Genomic DNA, 17,660 nt, shown 5'->3' with positions numbered 1-17,660 from the left:
CGTTGCCTCATGCAGTATCAGTAAATCTCTATTTTACTTTGGACTTAAATAAAATTTGAAATATGACTTGCAGTTTTAGTTGGAATCCATTTCTTAGACTGAAGTATAATGTTTACTGAGCTTTGGAGAAGGCAAGGCATTTATCAGAAACTTGAAATCCCTTCTTGTGGTACAAACTCTGAGCCTGTTTCTACAAGCATGTGAACACAGTGTATACTCTCAGTGTGGTCAGCAGAAGAGGTGTATACAATGTTTTCAATGTGAAACCTACCAATACTTCCCCCTAATTGAACTAAACCATTTCTTGATGCATCTGTAATTCATAGGTGTTCTGTGCATTATTCCTCATCAGGAATGTTGGGGAATGCATTCGGATTTTTAATGTTCAATGCTAGAATGACCAAACTAAAGTAATATTCATATGGTAATGTAAACTTTTTTTAAAAAGTAGAAATGCATTACTGTATACAGTGGAAAGCTATTTATTGTACCTCTGGGATTATTCCTCTAAAAATCATAGCGTAAAAAAATCTTTGTCAAGCCTGAATTGATGTATATAACTGAAATAATGTAAAGTTATATTTTCATGTTTTTATACTTAACAACATGATGGGAATACATAATGTATGAGTATTTCAATTCAGATAATATTGATTCGATAATACACATCTCAGTTAAAAAAGCAGTAATAATAGTTTAATATCCATGTTAACAATACATCAGTATATTGCTATATAAAGTATGTCTGTGTGCATTTAAGTGAAAAGTAGTCAAGAGTGATGAAAGCTGTCCAAGGGTTTTTTATTCATTTTATATGAAAACTGTTATGGAGCAACCAAAATGTTTATGAACTCAAACTTGTGTAAATTTCAAAATGTCCTTTTACTGTAGCTTTTTGTTTACAGTACAGTATCTTATTTTCTGCTTTGTTAAATGAGTAACGGTACAAAGCTGGACATACACTTTCTAAGACATTAACGTTCTCGTTTTTTCATGTATACTTATATGACAGAAAATGCTTCTGATTTTATTTTTCAATCTAACACATGGCTTTTCTGGAGTGTTGTATAAACTTCAATCATACATAAAAGATCTTCTTAAAAAAGGCACAAGACCTTTAATGTCTGCTTAGTATTATTGAAATCTGGTTTCTTATTTATTATAAATGTATTTTTCTAAGATTTTACATGGAGCAAACCTGTTTGTCCCCACACACTTGAAATTTCCTTGAAGAGTTTATGAAGCTTCTTCTTTTCTTGAATGAAGTTTCAGTGAAGAGCATAAATCTTCTCCCAAGTCATCTTGTAGCTCAAGGATAGATTTACTGTAGTTTTTGTTATCATTAAATGAAGTAATGTAACTTTCTTGCCAACAATGTAATTGTATCTCCAGACTGTAACTTTCCTGATCACAGTTACAATGGCAGTGTGACAGGTTGATAAAGCTAGTAGGTTTAGTATCTATCTATTCAGTAACACTATCCAAGTTTCAACCAGTACTTTTAAAAAGTTGAACAGATTGTTAATGTCCCCAAAGCAGAGAAAGACCCTCAGAAATGGCAGATACTTTTTGTATATACTCATAGTATCAGTACTAGATACCTAGTACAACAGAGAGTTTGCTGTAATAGCAAATAAATTGAGTCTGAAGAGGTTTGCAATGTGAAAGGTTCAACGTTTTTAAGTAAATTTATTGTACCTTTTAACAGTGTGTGTTTCTGCGGTATCAGCTTCTTCTTTGGCTGATAGAGGCAGACAATATCTTTACATGAAACCTTGCACAATTAATTGTATTTAAAAATACAAGTAGATTATTTCAGCTATCATTTGGTGCAGTTATATGAATGCAGTGGTCACCAGCAAAATAGAATCGGCAGCAGCTGTTCTGTATGGTATTTCTAGAGGCTACTCAGACCTTTTTGACAGTACCAAAGTTTATTAAATCTTTTCATTTGTGCTGTCATGGGATCACAAAAATTTGCTGTGAGAGATCCATCAGGTCTAAACTATCTTAGGAATTCATATCAAGCACTTACAAAAAAATTAGGCAAGTGACTTAGCTGTGGGCCTAATTTGGAACATTTTCTGTAGTATCAATGTTTCTAGATAATAGAGAATACTGTACACCTGTGTGAGACGTAATAGAGAATTGTATACATCAATTGCACTGATGTGACAAATTTCATTCAACTGCCCACTGTTGGTCTTCCTGAAATTTCTGCTCATACTGCTACTAATACTCTAAACTTCAGGGCTGCTTCAAATAGATAAATGGTAAAATTACCCTAAAATTGTTCTATATTCTGTGTTGAATGCTATCTTTCCTCTCTCCCAAAAGAAGAATTTTGATAAGCAGGTCTGCATCTAATATTTGATGGCACAGGAACTTTACATGGTGACAACTTCATAACTAAGAGTCTTAATTGATTCCTACTTGCATTTAGTAGGTATCAAGTACTTGTAATCTAAAGTAACTGTAATATTTGTAATGGATATTTTCTTTCAGAGATTTCCCTGTATGTTCACACCTTCAGTTAGAGTCATTTAGTGCTTTCACATAAAATGGATTGAATTGATATTTTTGAATAAAAGAAAATTTATATGTTTTGGTAAAAAATTGGCAAAAAATGGAACGTAGTAAGATACAACATAAAAATTCTGAGAACTGTAGCTCCAACTCCCCTGCAGCTCTCATGTGTCATGAGGCCCTGTCCCCAGTCCCTAATATTATTTTGGGGGCATATTACAAAATGCTTTTTCTTTTTTTCCCTCTTTCCCTACTATATGAAGTTAGTTCTAAGACATAATTTTTAGCTTGGTGGGCTAGTAGGAAATGTAATTGCTCTATATAATACTATAATTGATTTGACAGTCATTAAAAATGTTTCTAATAGCTCATTGCATATGTCTCTATATTAAAGCAGCAGTGATGATAAAGATAGAAAAGGTTATCTAAGCTAACCCCTTTGTCCAAGTGGTATCATCAACTGCACTTGTTCTTCCATCACTCTCTTTGTGCATCTCTTACTGCTGATGAAAATTTAGCTACCTCTGTAGGCAGTTTATTGCTTTACTTACTTCGGTGGTGAGAAAATTCTTTATACGTAAAAGAAAAAAACCTAATTTCTTGAAGTTGTCCAGTGAATGACTCTGTACAGTTTGCCCAACATTCTTCCTCCCTTTACACTTAAAACTCCCACTCAACAGGAAGGGACCATTACTACATGCTGTAGGCATAGAGAAAATGTTCACTGTAGTTTGTCATAATTTTTAAAAAATGCTGACTTTTTGAGACTGACTTATCTGTGTTAAATATAACATTTACTCCTACTAGTCTTCCAGCTGAAGACTGTGATTTAAAATACATATTCAAATTAAAATGGGTTTTATTTATTTGCTTTAAATATAGCAAACCTGATTTTGAAAATGTATCTTACAGAATAGGAAAGGGCTGCTAAACATTAGTGCCTGGACTAACCCCTTAAAATTGTCTTCAGATAGTTCCTATCTGGAGGTCAGGGAAATGCCACTAACAGGGATTCCAGTGGATCCTATGAGCAGTGCAGGGCCACACTACCTCCTTTGCGTCTTTCCATGCACAGAAGGCAAGCAGGTAGGAAAAGCTGAAATAGGAGTTGGAGGAGTAATTTTATGTCATTTTTCTGCCCTTTCTCAATCCTACAAGATGAAGGTATCTTCTAAAACCCCACTCTTTGAGCAGTTTTGAAATTATAATGTTCAGTTTATGCTAAAAAGTTCTTAAAACTGGGATGTTAAATATGTCTGGAGCCTTTACTGTTAGGAATCATAGAAGGGTTTGGGTTGAAAGGACCCTTAAAGATCACCTAATTCCAATCCCCATGCCATGGGCCGGGACAACTTCCCCTAGGCCAGGTTGCTTCTTAGAAGGAAGCAGTCCAGAGTACTTCTGGCATGTTGATGCTTTACTGAAGCATCAAGAGCATCTTGTTAAAAATGTGTTTGGGGCCTTTTATATAACAACTTTTAACCCAATTTTCAAGTTAAGTTGTTACTGCCTACCCTTCAGCACCATATTCTGTGAGTTTCAAGAAAAATGTCATTAGACAGGTCGAGCTATAGCTCTTTCAATTAATAGTATGCTTTAAAAATAATATTTTTCAGTGGTTGCTTTCCTTGTGAGTTTCACTATGAAATGCAAACCTCTTTTGGGTTACCTCATACTCCTAAATAGCAGAATATCCACAGAAATTTTTTTCTGGTTTTGAGTAGATTTTTTTAATACTGTCACAGTGACTAAAGATACAGGAATACAAACAACATGATTTTTACTTAGGTGTTTGCCTTTGTATTTATTACTGTTGTTTTTAATAATTTCACAAAACTATTAGAGGAGTATTTACATTACTTTAGAACTAAGTGGCTTGGCAGCTTATCCAAGTTATCTGCATGTGGAATTCTTCAGTCAGCTTCAACTACTTTGTGTGAATAAATAAGCAGAGATGCTGGATACATAAAAATGAAAACCGTGGATGTTCCAGTGTATATGTATGTATACATATCCATGCACAGTGCAATAGTAAAACTAGTGCTGGTTTTGATAAGGCCATACTCAAAAGTGATGATTACCACAGCAATAATTCATATTAGGGCCAGTAGCAACAGGAAGGTTCATAAGCAAGTGCCTTACCACCTCTCATTTGAATGAATGTGGAATTTTGCATTTCTGTAGGACAGTATGAGTCCCCATGGGAATCAATCAGCAGTTAATCCTGTAAGTTCAAAATCTGGGGTAAATCCTGTGGTCATCTTTGTTTTCACTGATGGGATTAAGTTCTACAGAACTTCTGTGAGACAAATGGGCTCTTCCAAGCTACCTTTGGCCTATGCAAAAAGGTCAAATGAAAGCTATTGCATGTGTCATTGCCTCTCACTTAGCAGCAAGGATGATGGATTTATGTATGTGCTTAGTTTTTCAAATTGAAGTCTTTGCTATTTAAAAATACAAATGGTTGATCTGAGGGGCTCAGGTTTAGTTAAATCTAAAATTAAATGAACAAACAAAACATTACTCTTTGAAAGTTATTACTTGATTTTCTAAACCAAAACCTCTGTGGAAACTTACTGCCTCCAAAACAAAATGCTGGGGCAGACAGGGCTTGGATATTACACTACCTACTTTGAACATTGTGCAATAAAGTATACTGCTATGGTGCTGTGGCAGAATTCTGTCCACATTTTATATATATATTTTTTTTTTACTGGCATAGACAAACTAGTATTAACTATGTGAAATAACTCTCATGGTGTAGGCTTGGCAGACAATTTTCAGGCAATTTCTATTGATTGGTTTCACCTGTGGTATTGCCACGTTTTTTAAATCTGCACCTTCTGAATATATGAGAAAGCCTGTGATAAACTGTTTTTATAAAGCCATTATCCTCAGTGAGAGTAGGATTTTGCTTGACGTGTTTTCTCCGTCCTGACAGGTATAACTCACCTAATGTACTTGTTTACCCAAGGAGAAGTTTTCACTACTTTTCACTGTATGTTTTTGCTCTTTTTTTAGCAAATTTCTAATATATAAATCTAAATATTTTTTAGCATAATGGATCCACAGTTATATTGGGACATGTTCATCAGTTCTGCTTAGTCCACCTTATAAGCTGATTTCTATAGGACATCTTTGGCAGTTTTTCTTGTTGTTTACTTTTTGATCTTTTATTATTGGGAGAGATTTTAGCACACTGAGGTAAAAAAGTAACATTGCGTACCCCGCTCGCTGCTGTGAGATGTTGCCCAAATCATTCAAAGTGATTCAGCTGATAAGTATGTCCCGTCACTCACACCTCTTAAAGAATCTTTCTCGAACAGCAGGGACAAAGACTTCTCTGAGGAGGATAAAGTAATTAATATGCTTCAGTCAGATCCTGCCTTGCTGGAGTCCAGGGAAGCTGGAATGTGAGGACCACGTCTGAACCTCCCACTTGTCTATGTGCAGTCACGCAGTGATGTCCCCAGGGATCACCACGCTTGGCACTCATGCTAGCAAAACTGAATTGTTAGTTAGCATGGTCAAGATGCAAAAACTGTTTCTCTGCTCTTAACATGATGCCGGGGTGGGAAAGAGAGAGCTGTCCCCTCTTTCCCCTATCCATACTTTCTGAAAAGCTTTTTTCTTTCCCTGAACTACAGCCATCCATATTCAACAAATTCAGCATGTAACTTTAGAAAAATTGCTTTCATATAAAATAATGCTGTATTTTTTAACATAGAGGAAACTTGGCATTTACCCTCACTCAAGAAAAATAAGCACAGTCATCTTGGCTGGCTGAACAATTTCATGGAGATTTTTCTCATGGAGAAAAGAAGTCACTACTTTATGAATTATGACATCATATGTTGCCATAAAACATGTGAGCTTCCCAACAGGCAGAATCATGAGACTGTAGGTATTATTTGTTTGTAAGATGCTAGCTAAGATTACATTATGTGGACAACCTTTCTTATGCATGTTCTCATATGCTATGTAAATCAAAGGATTATGGGTTTGACAAGTGGTTTTTCTGTGTCAGAATGTCTATATGTTATATATATATATATACACACAAGTAGAACAATTAAAGAGGGTTTCTCTTTTTTAAAGGGTATCCTTTGATCACTTACACAGACATAAGTTAGGAGCAATACGACTAATTGAAGTCTGAAGCAAAATTACTCAGTGTGACAACGCCACTTGATCTATGCTATCTTCTTTTTTCTTTCCTTTATGAATGTGTGTAGAAAAAAACTCAACAGTTTCTTGCTAGAAGGCATAGGCAACAAAAGTGTTGGTAAGAGAAGGCAAACCAAGCTTCCATGAGACTGTAGGATGGGATTTTGAAGCCATGACTTGAAACTACAATACTGCTTAGTACATAAACTAGAAATCTAGTTCTGATTTAAGTTAGAAAGTTAGAAGAGGTTCAGTAGCTTTTTGTGGTGTAGCTGAATCAGGTACATGTCATAATAAGTGTAGACACTGGACATAGCATCTGGCATTTAAAAATTAAACCTATCCAGCTTCCAGGTATTCACTGTTTTAAGCTACTTTGTGAAATTTTTATGGGCAGACTTACTGCTTAGCTAAATCTGGGTCTTTTTCTGGCTGCCTGCATCAATTCAGTTTCTGGGGATAAACATCAAATCTGAGGGTGTTTTTATTCCAAATGAGGAGTCTGTGTTTCTTTTGAGCTGGCTTGCTTCATATTTTAAAGTCAATATTTCAACACCTAACTAGTTATTTTTCTTTACTTTTTTTGCTGGCAGTATTGTCAGGGTTTGGGGTTTCTTAAGCTCTTAACTAAAACTGGTAAAAAGTGTTTACTGAGGGGAAGTGTGAGTTATCAGTCAAGCCAGTGTTTTTTTAAGACACTGTTTTATACTGAAAATATAGAAGACTTCATGCTACAGCAGAGAATAAAAATAAAAGGAGTTGTTGCAAGAGGATTTAGGTGAGATTTTGCTTGGTTTGGTTAATTTTTAAAAAAGTTATCTTTTTGCTTGTTTTCCTTTCACTACAGCTTTGTAAAAAACAAAGAAAATTAGTTTTCTATATTAATTCCCTCTGCTCTTACGTCCTCTGATGGTTGATTGGCATCAGTGAAGCCACCTGAATACTTGGAAAATGTTCCCCTGCTCTTGTAGATAGATGGTAGAACTACCCAATGTATTAATAGATGTCTTCTGTCTGACTTCATTTCCATGTGGATGTGATTGTTCACTTGTTTTGTATAGTTTTGGTTTTAGTGCAGATACTGATACAGAGGTCAGTGGGAAAAAAAGTAAATGCATTATTTCTTAAAAGAGTAGTGCAAAATATGGCAGAGCACTCCTGAAGTCTTTGGAGAGGATGTTGGAAAAAAAAAATCTTTTTAAAAAACTGACTTGCTTCTGAGCATCCCTTAGTGAGAGGAGAAACTAAGTGGCTTCTGTGTTCTGCAGTTGTATTCCCCTGGGTATAAAATATAACGGTCAAGAGTGTGTACAGGGGAGTTTTTGCAGAATCAGCTCCAAGTGACTGAATTCTATTTAAAGATGTCAGTATTGGTATTGAGGATGTGATGAAATGGAAAAAGGAATTTTTCTTTTAAAAATAACTGTCATGATTTTTTTTTTTTTTCATTGCTGCAAAATGCACATGAATTAATGCACCATGTCCTCCTCCTGCAGAATTCTATCACCATTACATACTATTCACAATGTATAGTATGGACAGATCATCTACAGTAGGTGTCCTCATCGAAGGTATCACCTTACAGAGCTTAGCTCATGTTTTAGGTCAGATTCTGAAGAATTAATCATATACCTAAGTCCTATCATCGGAAGTGCCTGAAGAAAATTGATTTTGATAATAGACTACTTTTCGGCGCAAAGAAGTGTCATCAAATCATGTAGGGTCCTTTTCCTGTCTGGTCATTAGAAACAGTATACTGTTACTGCTGTATTTCAATGTGAATTTTCATCCATTATTGTCTTTCTGTCAGAAACATCTTGCATACTGTTTTTCTTCCTCTTAGGAACAAAATGGTGACGCATAGGACACCACAGATATATTTCTGAAACCTTCTGCAGATACTGACATTTTTATTTATAGGTGCTTGGCTGCTTTTCATCTTAATTCCTCTGAGACCTTTATGGCTGATAAAATTTAAATCTTCCAGATTTTGTATGTATGTCTTTTTGTTGGAAACCTGTTTTGTAACCTGCTAAAGTTCCCTCAGTGGCCATTAGCTACTGATTAATGATGCCATTCAGTGCAACATTTAATTTATATAAAACCTTGAGGCATATACAGTGCTTTTTAAATAAATTAATAGTTATGGTACTCTAAAGTGAAGATTTAAGCATGCAAGTTAGGACACTGAGGATAAGAGATGATAAATGAACAAATGTATAGGAGAAATAAAATGTGAGACATAGCAGACCGGTTGTGTTGGTGTGAACATATTCTATGTTGTGTTTAATACTAAGGCTTTAATATTTTATTCTAAATTTTCCTAATGAAAAATGGAGTAAGATATAGAAAAAATATACATATATTGTGACTTCCATCTGATGATACTAATTCCAAGTAAATGAATTTTGGCTCTAATTGTGATAACTGAGGAAAAGAAAAACTTTTCCTATGAGCATCTTATGCTGCTAATTTTATTAGGATAGGATTGCTGCTTCTTGGAATACTTCCTTCATTTCATTTTGGAAGCTCGTCCTTCAGAGACATGCAGCTGCAAACATAAAATGCTTATTTTGCAAGTGCCTGGAACTTGCTGAATCATTCTGTCTTTGCCAAATAAGTATTTTTTTGTATGTTTCTACTCTGAACTTGAGGAGGTAGTACATTTTGATAGCATTTGAGTTCTGAAATCAAGTTATGATACCTAGATGCATGAAAATTAATTCTTAAATTAGTTTGTTGCCATGATTTAGCTTAGAAGCTTCTGTGTCGTCTGCGAGATGGATTGCCCATTGTGTTGTTTTACATGTTAGTGGTTGTTATAAATGATGGGTAGGAACCACAGAATTTAAACTTTCTATGTTAAACTTTCCAGTTCCATTTGTCTGTGTGCTCATGTTCAATCAGCCATGTGAAGTGTCTTATTTCAGATACATTCAATTGTAGTCAGGCCTGTACTTTCCATGCTTATTTGGAGACTTTATTGAATAAATTATGTAGCATTCACTAAACATGGAGTTAATCTTTCTGTTATTCCTTCAGATTGAATCAGACTTGAGACCTTCTTTAATCATGTTATTCTTTAGAAGAGTTGTTGATAAAAATTATGGACAATGTGCTGCCATTCCTCTTGATGGAAGCCGTTTAGCTATTTAACCTAGATGTCACTTCGGGAAAAATTAGTTAAAATTACATAAGCAAAAAGGTGTTTTACAAACTCCAAAACTTGTGTATTCTACTGCTTCATAATCTGCATTGCATTCACTTTAAAACTTCTTCTAACCCAATCTCTAATAAAATAATAGATCATTGTATTAAGAAGAATATTTTTTATCTGTGGGTTACAATTTTTAGAGCTGCAAAAAAGGCCTATTGTTCTTTACTAAAGTGCCAGTATTCTCTGTTTTGATGAAAATGTACTTCTGCACAAGTAAGCTGTATGTAATAGTGCAGGGCTAGATGTCACTTCTTATATAAAAGACCTGAATGAGCACAAGTCCTCTTTGAAGTGGTAAATGTCCTGGCACAGAGTTAAAGAGATATCCTGCTTCCAGACACTGGATTTAAATTCAGAATGATCCATGTATGAAATAATAGATCATAAAAACAGTGCAAGGACTTGAGCTGGGCCATTTCTTTTCCCAAAGTGCAAACACTTGTATGTAAGAGTGAGAACTGTAAGTCATTGGAAATTGTGCCCTTTCTGGTACCCACCTGTCTGTCCATTTCTCCATTTCACTGTTGTCCAGGGGAAACAAAACCACCAAAAAAACACAAAAAACCAAACCAAAACAAAACAAACACCAACCAAACAAAAAACACCACAAAAACAAACAAACAAACAAACACAAAACCAAAAACAAAACCACAAAAAACCCCAAACAAAACAAAACACACACACACACACACAAAAAACCAAAAAAAAAAAAAACACCAAAGAAACTGCAAAACAAAACAAAAAAACAAACAAACAAACAAAAACCAAACAAACCTAACTAGAAAAGACAATCACCCATTTTTTTTATTCTGGGGGAAAAAAAGTAAGAAAAAGAAAAAAAAAAAACACAAAACCAGAAGAAACCCACTATCACCACCACCTCATTTCAGGCATCAGACATGGCCTATAAAAGCAGATTAGGTTAGTGAAAATATCCTACATATTTTTTACTGTGAACTGTCTTATTTTTTGGACATTTGGTATGCCTACTATCTAAACTGAACAGTGAAAATCCCCTATAAGCCATTTCTCAGATTTTTACAGAGGAAGAAGTTAAACTGACAAAGGTGTTTAAGGTATCCTACTTACAGGACTATCTATGCCACTAATAACTGGCAGCATACCCAGAATAGCAGTCTTCTGGGACAGCTGCACTGTTTATTTTTCACAGTCACTGTGAAATGAGACTGAAGGAGACAAAAGAAAAAGGCTTTAAATGCGTAAAGGTTAAAATATGTCTAGGATGCGACAGTGCTACCCTGATGAAAAAATAATGTCCAAATTAGCATTAAAACACCTTAAACCCATGGAGTATTTCCAGGATCACTGAATCACCGTTAGGTGATGATTGTCAAGCAATGATTTCTGTAAGTAATGAAATCTCTGAGAATACTGACTTGTAGAGGGTAACCTTGTACTGGATGATGATGATGATTTGATTCAGTATAAATTTAGTGTAAGAATAAACAACAATAGCCTGATAGTCGAGGGTCTCTCTTTCAAACTGACACATCAAGGCCGGCTCCATACTCATATACAACCAGCAGTGCCTGGTGTGTTCCCAGGCACCAGACTCACCATCTATCCTATTAAGCTGCTACGGCAGTCCCTGGTGCATTGTTGCCTGGTGCCAACTAAGTACGCTCCCCTGCAGTTCCCAGGGACAGTTTAGGGATGTCCCAGCATTTTGTAAGTTGTCACAACATTTTGGTGTCTAGGAAAGTTTACTGCAATAAACAGAGGATATTTCATGCTCATTAGCTTGAGTATCCAGGAATATTTGGGGGCATTTTGTTGCGGTGTGGATGTCACCTGTGGGAACTAATTGAAGCTGCAGTTGTGAAGTCTTGGGGCAAAGAAATTACACCTGGTAGAGATTTTTATTAAAAGCCTATGCTCCAGTCCCCACTGCTGGAATACTCACACTAGGAAAAGACATCTCAAATAAGTGATTACCAGAAACACATAAAGCAATGGGATTTGTTATCTGAAGAAGTTTTAAGAGGTCAGAAAGAGTAAAAACAGTTTAAGAAAAATTAACCTGCAGTAGATTTTCCAAAAGCTATTAAAGATCAATTTCTTTTTCCACATATAAATATATGAATACCAAACATAAATATGTGAAATTGTTCATTAATGACAGTTTAGTTGTAACTCATAAAGTCAATCTATATTTTGGTTCTGGTTTGACAAGGAAGTCTGGTAAATAAATTACAGAAGGTTTCCTCCATAAAGCAAAGGAGCTGTGAGGGAAGCAGGAATGTGGATGAAGAAGATGGCATTACCTGAGGAAATTTTGCACTGGAAGAGTAAGTCCAAAACTGTATTCTTCAATAATCAGTACTATGGTCAATTCTATTTTTATAGGCAAATAATAATCCTGACACAAGGAGTGGAAAATGACTGGTGAAATTAACTTGATGATTCATAGTTAAGATAAAAATTAAACAGTGAAAGAAATGGATGTGCTTGTGGACTGGTAATAAGTCTGAATAGCATAGAAAGAAAGGCACTTAAGGCAAGTAGAAGAAAATTTACAGACAGCAGGAGATCAAAGGGGGACCCATTGTTTTGCTTCCAACAATGGCATGTCTGATAGTGAATGCCCTGTGAAGACTGAAGATTGCACGTACAGTGGGTTTTTCTGGGATGGTTGTATGGCCTCCAGCAGTTTGTGGATCAGGGACTCCCTGAGACTTAGATGATATCTTTGCATTTCATATCCTTTCCTGCAATTTATCTAATCACTTTGAACTCATCTTAACTTTGGCAGCCATAATATCCTGTGACAGAAATTGTCATGGCTTAACTCAACATTGTGTAAAGAACCACCTTTTTTTTGCCTAAAGCCCACTAGCTGTTAATTTCCTTTGTTGCCTCCTCATTCTTATACTATGAAATGTAGTTAGAAGTTGCTCATTAATTCCTGCTCTGAAGTGGGAGGCTTGTAATCTATCATATGGAGGAAATTTAAAAAACCCCAAGCTTCTTTCATGCAATGAAATGGAAGTTGATGTAGTATGTGACTGCTGTTAATAAATACGAGTGGGAGAAGAGCTTCCTCACAAAAAGGAGAAAAGCTGCTTACTTATTAAAAAAAACATGCTGGCACCAAAACAGGTTGGGAAAATTGGCAAGGCAAGAATTTAGTGTGGATTGTGAACCTTTCTGGTTTCAGGGCAACAGATCCTCTTGGCAGTCAAGTCAGAAGGCTGTGCCCTGCACAGACAACACCTTGGCCAGTGTGGTTGTGGAACAGCCTTATTCGCAGGAAACAATCTCTCAGAGGACCACTGGTTCCTCATTTACAGATGATCAAGCAAGTGTTCAAGCACTCAAATACATGCCTTTAGATCATTCCACTAGCAAAAGCACGAAAATGCATTTTTATGTATGGAAGTTAACTGGGATTCAGCAATCCAGGAGATCCCTTTCCACTGAACACTCTTACATGGTCTGGCTGCAGAAATGCTCTGTTTTCTCATCCAGATTAATAGTAGTGTGCAATCTCCTGGATTTAGGTGTCTATGTCAGTCATTTCGCAAAAAGACAAAAATACACATGATGCTCTTTTATCCCCTAGCTCAGTGATTGGAAATGGTTTAAATAAAAATAAAGCTCAGAACCAAAACCAAACCAAAACAAACCAACCAACCAAACCAAACCAACCAAACAAAAAAATTGATCCCCTCAAACACTTGCTTTGAATATGGAGAACATTCATTTCATCCCTTTTGTTGTCCAAAACAGTTTATGAAGAATCCTTTTTTCTGCAGGTGAAATTTTCATCACTAGTGATATGGTGTATTTTCAGAAATTAAATGTCTCCCAGAAAACCAACTCCTTTTTTTCAAGAAACAACTAAACAGCCACTGAGTAAGATCAGTGAAAAAGGATTAGAAGGGTTGGTGACTAACACTGAAGCAAAGCCAGACCCACTCCTGCTTCAGTGGCTCTAAGGACAGGACGGAAAACTCTTGTGTAGGCAGCAAAAGAACAGGGAGCCAAATCTGCCTTTCTCATATGATCGTCCTGTACAGTCAGGCTTCAGCTTTTCCCACCAGGGAAAAACTCCATGGGAACTGGAGCAGCTGGCACATATCCTGTCAAACTGGATTATTCTCTGTTTCACTCTGGGGCTCTGATCCTCTCATAACCCAACCATGTACAATGTGTTTGTTTCTGGTTTCTGTGTACAAGAAGAGAGCTCCCTCTGAGAGAAAACCTAGACATTGTTCAAAAGGTAGCTTGGATCAGTTAATTCCTTACAGACAGTATAGGCTGAGTGTGACCAAACTCTGCTCGGTATATGAGTTTAGGCTGCTCTGGGGGCCTTGAAGTGTAGATCATGCTTGATTTCTAACACAAGCTGCCAAAATGGGATACGTGTGCACCAAAGTGCCAGAGTCATGTAGAAGGCATAATCTAATAAAGGGTTCCCCAGGGTAGAGAGGAAAGTGACTCAAGTCTCCCATTATCTACATAAGGCAGCAAAACCATGCTGCCATTGCTGGTGATGGTAATCTGAGAAGACTCATGCTGAGAAGATGTAAATGATTACTGAGATTCAAGCTGGACAATTTGAAGGTCAGGTTAATTCAGACTTCCATGCTTTTCGTTTTGTCCCAAGACAGATGTTGAAGTTTCCAGCAAAAGATGCTTAGAGAACCTGGGCAGCTCCTAGGAATGGGTGCTGAAAAGTGGTGAAGCTTTAAATCTTACTCTATAGAGCTTTCACAGATCTAGCTGAGAGTTTGGCTTGATAAGGTCTTTAAGACTACCTTGAATTGATTGGATAAGTACAAATGAAGTAGGAATAATCTATGCCTTAGTACTGTGTCTGTGAGGATAACCTTGATAGGGTGTCACATTTTGGTTTTTTTTTCTGTCCAAAGTGAATGCACTTGACGTGCTGAAGTATAAAACTTGAAGAATAGGAAAGAATTCTGAAGGAAATTATTTTGAGTAGAATATCCTGCGCCAAGACACGTGAGCTGATATTGCAGAAATTTTTAAGATCTCTGATCATTAGTCTCTGATTTATTTTTTAAATAGGAAAAGGGAAAATGTGTAAAAACCCAAGCTACTCAACCTTGATTACTGGTATTTTATGCTAAATGTGGTTGTTCCTGCCAAAAATATTAAGCTGGCGAAGAGAAGCTTAGATGTCTCATTAGACTATTGCCAAGAAAGACATGATTTTGAAAGCTCTGCAGGGCATACCCAGAGGCTCTTGCTGCCAATCTGTTCTGTTATTCACTGCAGACTGAGCAGAATCAGTGCTTCTTTGAAGAAACAATGCTTCAGGCTACTCTGGATGTGCACTGAATAGATTTTAACAATTTTTTTTTTTTTTTTTTATGTAACTACCTGTGGAACTTTCTTTTACTTTATGGTGCAGGCTGTACTAGATTTTAAGTATACTATAGAATTCAGAATATGGGTTTGTTTCTAAAACCATATGTAAGAAAAATAGTAAAATAGTGATTCCAATACATGAAGCAAAAAATAAAAACCTGAAATCCCCTAGTACTCTACAAGAAGATGCACTAGTTTTTCTAGAGGAATAAGCCAGCTATTTTAGATTTAATATTCATATCTGTCCTGAGGGCATGTTTAGTGAGAGGCGTAAAATTGTATCAAATACATAAGCAAATTATGCCCAGTGCATGTGCTTCATTTTGTTGGTGATTCATAATCAAGTCAGAATATTGTAGAAGTAGACCTATGAATTATTTACGTTGCTGACATTTAGCAAATTAATATATATTTTAAGTTGCTTCCATAGTGGACTATGAATCAGCCAAGAGTGAAAGACAGAACAAAAAGTTCTAATGTGAGAGCATTTACTCAGCCAACCAAATAGAAATGAGCTTACCACTCCTAGAGTCAGAAAGAAAAAAAATAAACAAAACAAAACAACAACAAAACCCACACCCAAGCAACTACCACCATCACCAAACCTAAAGAAATAAAGTGCTTGCTGAGATAAACAATGTGCTCCATCCAGATTTCCTGGAGTAGCTCACGAGACACATTTTTAAAGAGAAATTAGATTTGGCACTGATTTTAAAGTCTGAAACCAGAAAAAAGCTGTCCTCTATATCTCTCAGAAGGTCTCAAGCAAAAAGTAACTTTTGTTTTCTTACTTGCCAGGAAACGGTCTTTGGAGATTTCCATATTGAGTCAACTCAGGATACTGCTTACAGAAACATCCAGTCTTGACCAAAAGAGTCCTTGTAGCAGAAACTTAGCACAGTTCTTTGTAATCTGCTTTGACAGCTTGTTAACTTCGTTTCAAAAATATAATCCCAAAAAATGCAATCTAATCCGTACTCGAGCACTCAAGTATCTCTTGGAGAGCCTGAGTTGGCTAGATTGAAAAGTCTGCTGTGGTGAGATATATTCCTTTCATACAGAACAAATGGATCATGACTTTATTGCCTCTTAAACCTCTTCACTTGAGGTGCCTTAGTCTTTCATTTAGTCTTTCATTTGACAGAAAAAGGTAATTTTCAAGGTCCATCTTGTACTTCCATTTTATATTGTATCCAATATACATAATTTTGTCATCATTGTTTGCAAAACCAAGTGTTGGATTTTGAGACAGATAATGCCATTTCTCCCTTCTTGTTCAATATTAATGACAAGAACCTCTGTTCTTAGATCTTCTTCAGGAGTTCATGTTCAGGTGATGAAACTCCAATGAACAAAGTTAATAATACATGCATGATGCCTCATATTTATCCATGTTTCTATACAGAGGTGAAGAAAAGCAAAGAAACTTCGCTGTCCTCCATTTCTCCATTGTTTTCAACATCATTTTACTAAAAGTCTGTAGATCACAGTGAGGTTGCATCAGTATGGTAATTCTGTGTTCTCTATCTGCCATTTGGAGACAACACTTTTAGTGGGCCTCATACATTTGGGTTCTCTGGAAAAGACTAGTGCACAAATCGAAGCTGTAATTACTTTGTATGAATGCTCATTACACACCATCAGAGTAAACTCTGGGAAGAACATTTTATAGCAGGGGAAGGATCCTGCAGGAGATGCACATTGCTAATGAAGAAGATTGCTAATGAGCAGTGGGAAGATTGCTAATGAGCAGTGGGAAAGAGTATGGAAGTTTTGGAGTTTCTGACTACGATCAAGTCTGATTCCTGTGCCAGAAAATGAACATTTTTTTATCCACTGTTTAGGACTTAGAATAGGATGGTGACATGTCTGTGGGCTGTAATGTCAGAAGCTGTAAGATAGGATAATTTGGGCGTGGTTCCTATGGCAATGTATTTTTTTGTGCGACATTGATCCTGTAGTACTTATGATGACAAACTACTGGAAAGTTAGATGAATCGTACCTGGCCTATCCAGTTTGCATTTCCCTCTCTGATAGTTCAGAATTTGAGATCCCAGAACCGAGATGGTACAATGGCTATTGGAAGGAAAAAATAACTGAAGAGGGAGCATGTCAAAGCAAAAAGTCCTTAGAACACCTTAGTTCATTTTTTTGCAACTGGCATCATCTCAACCCTTAATAAAAGTGCTGTTCTAAATCCTCCTCTGCGACATTACAGAGAAAACTGTACAGAGAAAACTGGGATGTTAAGATGGGTAGCTCTTTGTAGACATACTGTACATGTGACAATTATCAAAGCCAGCAAAATTTTATTCTAACACTGTGTACTCACATTGGGGCAGCCAAAGCTGAGATACTTAATTTAAATATCAGCCAGCTAAAGTCTACTAA

General features: G+C 36.2%; 1 protein-coding gene across 3 annotated transcripts in view; it reads left to right on the top strand.

Annotated features, from left to right (window-relative positions):
• The window catches only part of GRIA2 (glutamate ionotropic receptor AMPA type subunit 2), a 92,442-nt gene extending 91,308 nt beyond the window's left edge, over window positions 1-1,134 (top strand). For 2 of the 3 annotated variants that reach the window (XM_027882837.1, XM_027882836.1), the window contains exon 16: window positions 1-1,115. This exon is cut by the window's left edge and continues 1,748 nt beyond it. The gene's annotated coding sequence lies outside the window, so the exon portion shown is untranslated. The other variant, XM_027882840.1, reaches the window with a different exon arrangement.
• Window positions 1,135-17,660: the final 16,526 nt, after the last annotated feature.

The sequence above is a fragment of the Empidonax traillii genome, unplaced genomic scaffold (genome assembly GCF_003031625.1).
Source record: "Empidonax traillii isolate 1590-97213 ecotype Southwest subspecies unplaced genomic scaffold, ASM303162v1 scaffold112:size1231168, whole genome shotgun sequence".
Taxonomy (NCBI): Eukaryota; Metazoa; Chordata; class Aves; order Passeriformes; family Tyrannidae; genus Empidonax; species Empidonax traillii.
This window is presented reverse-complemented; position numbering and strand designations above follow the sequence as displayed.